This window comes from Symsagittifera roscoffensis, chromosome 4, assembly GCF_963678635.1.
Source record: "Symsagittifera roscoffensis chromosome 4, txSymRosc1.1, whole genome shotgun sequence".
Lineage (NCBI taxonomy): Eukaryota > Metazoa > Xenacoelomorpha > Acoela > Convolutidae > Symsagittifera > Symsagittifera roscoffensis.
This window is the reverse complement of record NC_087065.1, coordinates 44567032-44575201: the sequence shown is the minus strand read 5'-3', so window position 1 is coordinate 44575201 and position 8170 is coordinate 44567032. Positions and strand designations below refer to the sequence as shown.

At 32.6% G+C, this 8170-nt stretch overlaps 1 long non-coding RNA gene across 1 annotated transcript; it reads right to left on the bottom strand.

Moving 5' to 3' along the window:
* Positions 1–2691: 2691 nt before the first annotated feature.
* Positions 2692–4381, bottom strand: LOC134845135 (uncharacterized). Its single transcript, XR_010162712.1, has 4 exons — positions 4206–4381; positions 3973–4095; positions 3709–3839; positions 2692–2961 (listed from the first exon to the last, which is right to left on the bottom strand). It is a non-coding gene; the product is annotated as an uncharacterized LOC134845135 (long non-coding RNA).
* Positions 4382–8170: the final 3789 nt, after the last annotated feature.

Below are 8170 nucleotides of genomic sequence, written 5' to 3'. Positions count from 1 at the left end.
GTATGAAAACGTTTTTTTTTTCCACAGAATTTATATGTTAAATTGTATGATAAGCATTTTGCTTGTATGGACGTCAACCCGGGTAAAAACGCTAAAAGATCACTGACCGCAAAAATTGACATAGACCACCTCTTACATTATTTCTACGCTCGTTTTTGATGCGGGTGATAAGTAAAAAATGTCAAAGCTAGGATACGAATGTTCATTTAATTTTTTCCTGGTTCTGTTTCAATTCTTCCATACTGCGAGAAAAATGCCGACAAAAGCGCGCAAACAATTTGAAAAATCTTAGTAAATTTTCTTCTCAAGTAAAAATTGGAAAGCAGCTTTTTGAAAAATTTCCAGGGGTTTTTGTATGCTCATTATCACCTTAAAATTTCCCTGACAATCGAAAGTTTTTGAACATTTTAGCTTGTTGTTAGCATGAAAACTGAATTTTGAGCATTAGAAGAAAAAATGAAATATATGGCATTTAGAGGAGCCTTTCCCACTCCCCCCACTCACAGTTCAATACTGGATTTTGACTGCCATATTTTTTGTTATTATGGCTAAATATGCAAAAATGTAATGTAACAGATGAAAAACAAATTTTTCCCCTTTATTTAGTTTGCTTGCCATGCGAAGTTTCATTGCTCTATTCAACGCTCAAATTTTAGTGTTATTTGAAATTTGAAAGTCAATTTTGAAAAAAAAAACTGGAAAAAAAGCCATTTTAACAGTCACCCTTCACCCCTCCTTTTTTCGACTTTTTTATATTATTTTTGATTGTTTGATTTTGATAATTATCCGAGAAACTTGTTTCAAAGTTGTACATGTATTGTGCGGAGAAAAACACTTGAAAAGTACGAAAATGGGGACAATGCTATAAATTTCCTTATTATTATTATTATTATTTTTTGTTGATTGATTGATTGCCCGTAAAATACAACATAGTTCGCCGATAAAATTGTTCTAAAAGTCACTCTAGTTATTTCGAGTGAGCAAAATATTTTTAGGAATGAACATTTAGCAAAAAATAGCTGGTTCTGCGCTAATTTACCATCCCATCTAACGGATTACACGGCTTTTAGGAATATGTCTTTATTTTATGCTGTCTTTTACTAGAAATTGCAGTCTTCTGCTAGAAAGATCTGCAGGTTCCAACTCAAGCAAGCAAAAACGAGAAACAATGCTTAAAACCACATGAAAACGAAAAAATATATAACTAGGGGAGCTAATTTTTCACATTTCTAGATAAAAGCTAGTCGAAATATGTGAATAGTCAAAAACAAGCAAATCTGAGGCAGACAAATTAAACAGAATGGCTGAAAATGTTAAGAAATTACCAACTGCTAATCGTGAGAAAACTAATCGAAATATGATAAAGCGAAAAAAGCATGAGGGTAAAAAATCATAATGTGAGACCATTTATAGCTGCTTTTTTGTCCGGAGTTTAGGTTTACAATTTTGGGCACTGAAGACATTGTGCAAACTTTACGCCATCGAATTTTTATTTTTGTTTTCTAGACTAATTAATTAAAGTTGGCAAAACGTCATTGAAATTTTCAGTAAACTGTTTGCCACGTCATTTTGATTGAAAGGGGGAAAATTTAAAGATTGTGCAAACAGTCATCAAAAAATTCAAGAAATTTCCGTTTAGTAACTGTTGTATAAAATAACTTGGGTAACATCAAAAAACACAAATCACGAGGGCGCAAAACCTGCATTGCTGCGTAATTAGTCTTAGGAAGATACTGCACCTGTACATGATCAAGCGGGTTTTATTTATAAACGGTGCTTGAGAATCGCGATTTGCAATCTGGACTAACTTGTTCTGTTGTTCAAAAAAGTGCAGAACACTTTAGCTTGATGTTGTCTTTCCCCCAAATTATTTCGACATCGGAAACTTCATGCTCTTAGCTCAAATTTAAAAAATTGATCACCTGTGATCACTTTTGACATTTAATCTGTCATGTTTGACAGAATTTTTTATATTATTAGAAAAATATTGTTTTCTCCAGCTCATACTTGAAAATATTTGTCAGACCTGCGTTCCTTTTTTTATAAACAACTGCCAACTTAGGACTATTAACACGCTATATACTTATGCAAAAATATACCGTGATAGAAAATGTTTCGAAATTAACTTAGGCATGCTATTTAATGTATTTAAAAATTCGCTAAATGCGAAATTTATCATTTTGTTTTCTACCTACCGTTTGGGCGAATAAGTTTCAAAAACAATCTCAAAAAATTTATTATCAAATAATTTTCATTTTTTAAAAAAATTTTATCAATTTTACTTTAAAGCGAATGCTACTCCATAAAGCTTAAAAGGCGTTGGATCATTAAGGGCTCCCATTTGATACGAAAAGTCTTGTTTTATTCAAAAAAACCGTGCTAGTCAGGTGTTTCGGAAATTGCTAGAAATAGAGACAATCTAAAAACTAAGATTTTTTAGATTTTACAGGTTCATTTTCTCAAATAACTTTTTTTCTGCTCAACGATTCTTTCCTGACAGAACAACAAATAGATGAAGAAGCCCATACAGTTTTCAGTCGTTCGGTGAGAAAAAAATTCAGAAGTTTATAAAATTTGTTGCACAGTGAAACGAATCAATGCTTGGAATTAATTAAGTTAACTGATGCTTGAAGAACCTGAAACCTGGTCAGTTATTACTGTAAATTATTTGATTACATTAATGCTATCAAATAACTTACAGTATTATCAGACCAGCTTTCAGGTTGTCCACGCATTAATATTTAAACTAAATCAAAAGATCTCAGTGGTCGTTGGGCTGGATCATCTCCTCGACTACATAAACAGTTTCGTTCATCCCATCGTTGATACACATCTCAGCGCACCTTTCATATGAGTAGTAAAGGTTCAGTCTTGGAGGCGTTTCACAGTTTCCTGTTCGACATTCGTTGCTGCTGGGATCATACGCCCATGCATTGGGAGTAAAACACCTTGCCTCTTCACCTGAACACTTTTTACCATTGTGAATTTTTTTTTCATAGTTTTCATAGTGACAATATCGATAAACTGTAACCGTTCAAAAGTGTAGCATTTTAGATTAATGCGTTTTTTGAACTCGGTTTTCATGAGTAAAAATCAGTGATAAACTGAAAGGCACCGTTAGATTAATTAACTTCGTTCGGATTTTTGGCATTAACTATATAAATATACTTGCAAGCTGTCTATATATTATTTTAATATCAGATATGTAAATATAATAGGTTTTAACATCACTTTTCGATCAACTTATCACACTGCAAAAAGACTACTTAATTTATTAAGGAGATTTAATCCTTTCTCTTCTGAATATTTGGTCTAATTAACCTGGAGTATATATGTAATTTAGTTCAGCTCTAGTTCATTAATTCTAGTTTCACTATAAATCTTTATCTTTAAGACCTGCCACAAAGATTGGCCAAAACTGTTTCCCAATGACTTTCCTAAATGTCAAACCAACTTAACGACTCTAAAACTATTTGTAACCTGGCAGAAAACACGCCAAAACACCATTTTCGGAGCTTTTTTGGTTCGATGAGAGGAACTGCGCCTCCCACTCGCAAGTTTTTACAAACTGACGTATATTTGCCTTTTAAAAATCTTAACTAAGGTCGTAAATAAATTTTGAACAAAAAGATTTTGAAATAGTATTACCACATTTTTTTTTGTGATATAAATAGTGTAATACAAGTTATGAAATGAAAGAAGTGAAACCTATAAAAAGACATGGTTCGTCCAAGGTGAGTAGCGGTGGTATTCTTGTTGGGGATCTCGAGTAGCCGAATTTGATCAGAGAAACAGCTAGCAAAAATGTGGACAGAATGATTGATTTCATTGTGAAAAACCTGAAAAACAGCAGCTCATGATATAGTAAATGCAACAATTACAGAGAACTTTTTTTCGTTCATATTTAAAACATTCTTTATTTTTCAAAATTCAAAATTTAGTACTTCGAGCGAATTGGGATTTAAACCAAACCTCAAGAAACAGGTCTTTTTGCAGTTAACTCGGATAGTCGGAATGAGAGACCAGTGGCAGAGTGGAGATTCTTGAAATTCAGAAGCTTGACGTAGGCGTTCCCTTTTTGTACCGGTAACTAACCTAAATTTAGCTGTACAATATACTTTTTTCGCCTAATTTCAGTTTTTAGCAAAATTAGGCTGACAAAATTGAGGGCACTTATTAAGAGTACATCCCTGCTGGGTACATACCTGCTTTCTGATAAAGAAACTAACCGAAAGTGTGGTTTTTGAATCGATAAGTCTTAAATTAAAATACGATTTCACTAGTTAGACGAGAAAGATTATAACGTGATCAAGTTTTGTTTGATTGATTACAATAATCGCCAAATTTGTGTGATTTTGAAGATAAAAATATGCCTTTTGGCTAATTCAAAATGATCACGTGGGTATTTGAAATAAGATATATGTTTCCGGCTTCAGAGATAGCAGGCGAATTTTGTTGCTGCGCAAGCATTACAGACTAGTCTGAACTTGCCAATCGTATAAACTGAATAATTGTTCCGACCATTGAAAATGGGGAGGAGCTTTGTATTCGGGTGTGTTTTAGTTTTTTTTTCTTGTTTTTCACGCAAAATCAGGTACCAAAAATAATCATCGGACTGGGTTGAGTAATATATCCTACTAAAGCCCTTTTATTCGCAATTTGAACGACATTAAAAATTTTCCAAAAAGTTCTCCCAGTGTCGAGAAAAACCGATTTGAATTTTTCTATTATGGTCTAATTTCGAACTAATATGGCGTGAGCGTGTAGGCATACAAGCTAAATTATTCCTAATTTGAGGCCTTAAAACTTACTTTTAAGCATGTAAAACTAGTTTTTGGGTTTTTTTTAGTTTCATTTTGGGAACCATTAACTTCAAAAAAATTGAAAAAAAAAAATTCTGCAAAAAAATTTAAAAAAATTTTTGAATAATTTTTTAATAATTTTTAAAAAGTTTTTCAGGACATATTTTGACAAGAATTTTTGCCCAATTTTTCTATATTACTCTGACTGTCTAATATGCCTAAAATATATATATTTTTTTGTCTGATCCTTTTATCACACCAAGCAGAAAAAATTTTCTCAACCGTAGTTTTCTAAACACTATCTATGGTCGGAACATTCTGTTCTACTTGCACATGGTCGGAACATTCTGTTCTACTTGCACAGTTACCGGTTATCCTTGTTTTATTTTCGTTTTTGCTAAATTTTCCAATAATTTATTTTGGTTCAAACGTTTATTTTTTTTCGGACGAGTTGATACTATAAAAGGGCTGACATAAAAATTTCTTGAGGGTGCGAGTACAGACTTTCAAAAATTTCAAAAACTTTTTCGACTTGTTTTTGGTCAATTTAACCGGTTTTTTTTAGATATCTCAAATCTCTATGAAAACACCTTTTGAAAAAAAAACGTTGAAAAAAGTTTCAGGGGTATTTTGAGAAGATTTTGCCCAAAAAAATTAGGTTTTCATGGCCCGAGCTAGCCATCAAAAATACCAAAAAAAATTGATATCCTAACAAAGTACTAAAAGGGTATCTTTGGGTGGCAAGGGGTCTAACCCTTGGTGAAAACGTAAAAAACCTGATAAAGAGCGCACCTTTGCTCGGTTCCTAAACTCCGTACCTGATTTTTACATTATCTTATTTTCAATGAAAACGATGGGTAATTTTTTAAAGATGTTGCACTCAATCAAGATATTTAATCAAAAAAATAAGTTTCTGATACTGAAAAATTCTATTTTTTTTTATTAAATATCGTGATTGGCTGCAACTTGCTGAAAAAATTACCCATCGTTTTCATTGAAGTTAAGATGATATAAAAATCAGGAGCGGCAAAATCTGCTCAAAATACCTCTAAAACGGCTTTTTCCACAGAAACTAAATACAATGCAAATTTACCGAATTTATATTTCTGCTCTTTTCTGAATGTTTGATCAAAACCGTCGGCCCCATAAATTCAAGAGCAATTAACAAAAATAAGTGTACAAAAAATTGGATTGAAGTTTCTGATAAAGCCTTCTACGATGCCCAAAAAGTTTTTGCCGTATTGAAAATGACGAGTCGCGAATCGAGAATTGAGACAAATTGAAAAAAAAAACAGCAAAATTTGGAACGGTTTAGGGTCAACATTTGTACTGTTTTCTGAATGCAAACTCCATAGTTTTATAAGTTTAGGTTTTGACAAAAGTAAAATACCTGTTTAAGGTTTTAGCTGAATTACATCTAAGCTGGCATAACATAGTAAAAAAACATAAATAGAACCAGCGGCCGGTCTTTAATTTTTTCTGGGGAGAAGGATTTTCAAAAACTTAAAAGAATTTTATAAATATATTTTTTTCTAAGCTGATCAAATAAATTGATTTTCCGAGCTATCTAAAGAAACAAAATAAGCTCTGGTTTTGCACTTCTTTTTGAAAGTTTTAGACCAGTTTAAGTTTACTTTATCTTAAACTTAACAGAAGTTCTTTAGATGCGCTGAGAATCTTGTATTGAGCACCTTGAGAGCACAGTTTAGGTTTTGAGTATCGTAAAATAATGCTTAAACTTCAAGTTTGAGAAAAAAAACCTACTAAAACTTAATTTTTTTTTTTCAGAACTTCATTTCATTCTCGTGACAGAGGTCTTCATCAGCCCCAGAAAATGAATGGCCAGCGCCAAAATAAAGACTTAAAATTGAACAATTGTTAACATATTGTTCGATTGTCATCAAAACATAGGACGGCACATTGATTTTTGAAAAAAAATGACGCTATGACAATTTAAAATAAATCTGTACTTATTGACCAAAATTTTAATTCAATGCCAGTGAATTATCGAACTTTCAATTAGATGGTTTTTAATGACAGAAATGGTAAACAAAATTAACAAAATGTTGGCTGTATTTGAACTGTTAAACTATAAAATGATAAACTTAACGAATCATTGTTGAAACGGTGTCCGGACCAAAGATAAAAATGTTATTGTTTTGATTGATTAAACATCTTTATTTTCAATTATTTGCTTCTTTGTTTTTTATTATGGTATCTTGGATGATTTTAGAAAGGGGTATTTTTTGGAATAGTATCGTATCGACTGGGATCTTCTCGTTTGAGATCTTAAGATGTGTGATCTTTTGTCATGTAATCGTTGAAACAGTTGTTTCAAAGAATTGAAAAGTTCTGAAACTGATACTTCACAATTGACTGTTTGCATAACAAATGCGAGCGTTGATTCGAATTTTGTCATATCGAAAAGTAAATATTTCAACTATCACATTCCATTGTTTTATACGAATCGAGCAACAAAAATCATCATGTCATCAGCTAGTCAATTAAAGTTGAACTCTAAAATATTCGGAAAAGGCTTTAGTGGAATTGATTGAACTCTAAGTTTCAGTCGCATGTGAGATGTTTGTAAAAGCACCTAAAAATGCTGAGCTTGCGAAACAGCTGTATTTGTTGTTTTTTATTTTGAGCTGATTGCAATGCCAACATTTCTGATGACAAATTTTTCCACAGTTAAAACAAATTGCTCGGGTTGAATTCCATGCATGAACTCCAGACTTTCAAAGCCACATCGAAGAAAAATAAGGATGTAGGTAGGATAGTTTGAACTATTTAATTTGTTTGCCAAAGAATAGGTTTATTTTGTGAATACCAGAAAAAAAAATGTAAAAAAAGGCATTCATAGGAATCTTTGCCACTCACCCCTCATTCTCAAAAATTACAATTTTGACCGTTGTTTTTTTTGTTATGGCCATTTTCCTTAAGTCATCATGTAAGACATGAAAAACAAATGTGTTACCAATATATCGTTTCGCCAAATGTACTACGAAACATCGGCAGAATCATAAATTTGACTTTGTCTTCGAAAGTTCCCAAGAAAATGAATTAAAAGCAGTACCAAGAGTGAATGAGCCAGAAATACAGACGAAAAACGAATGCCCGATATCATCGGTGTCGATTGTAGCAAAAAAGAAGCAAGGAATAAGTCGGAAGGCAGCGAAAAACTGTCCGATATCGTCTGTACCCATAAAGGAGAAAGGTCAAGACACTAGCCAAAATAATTCAGAAAGCTGCCCGATATCGTCGATTCCAATTGTGGAGAGGACGAAGATTTCACAAAACAAGGAAGGGGAGTTGGAGGCTACAGGCTTAGGAACCACTTCAGTAGAGGCGGAACGGAAGTCTGAAGA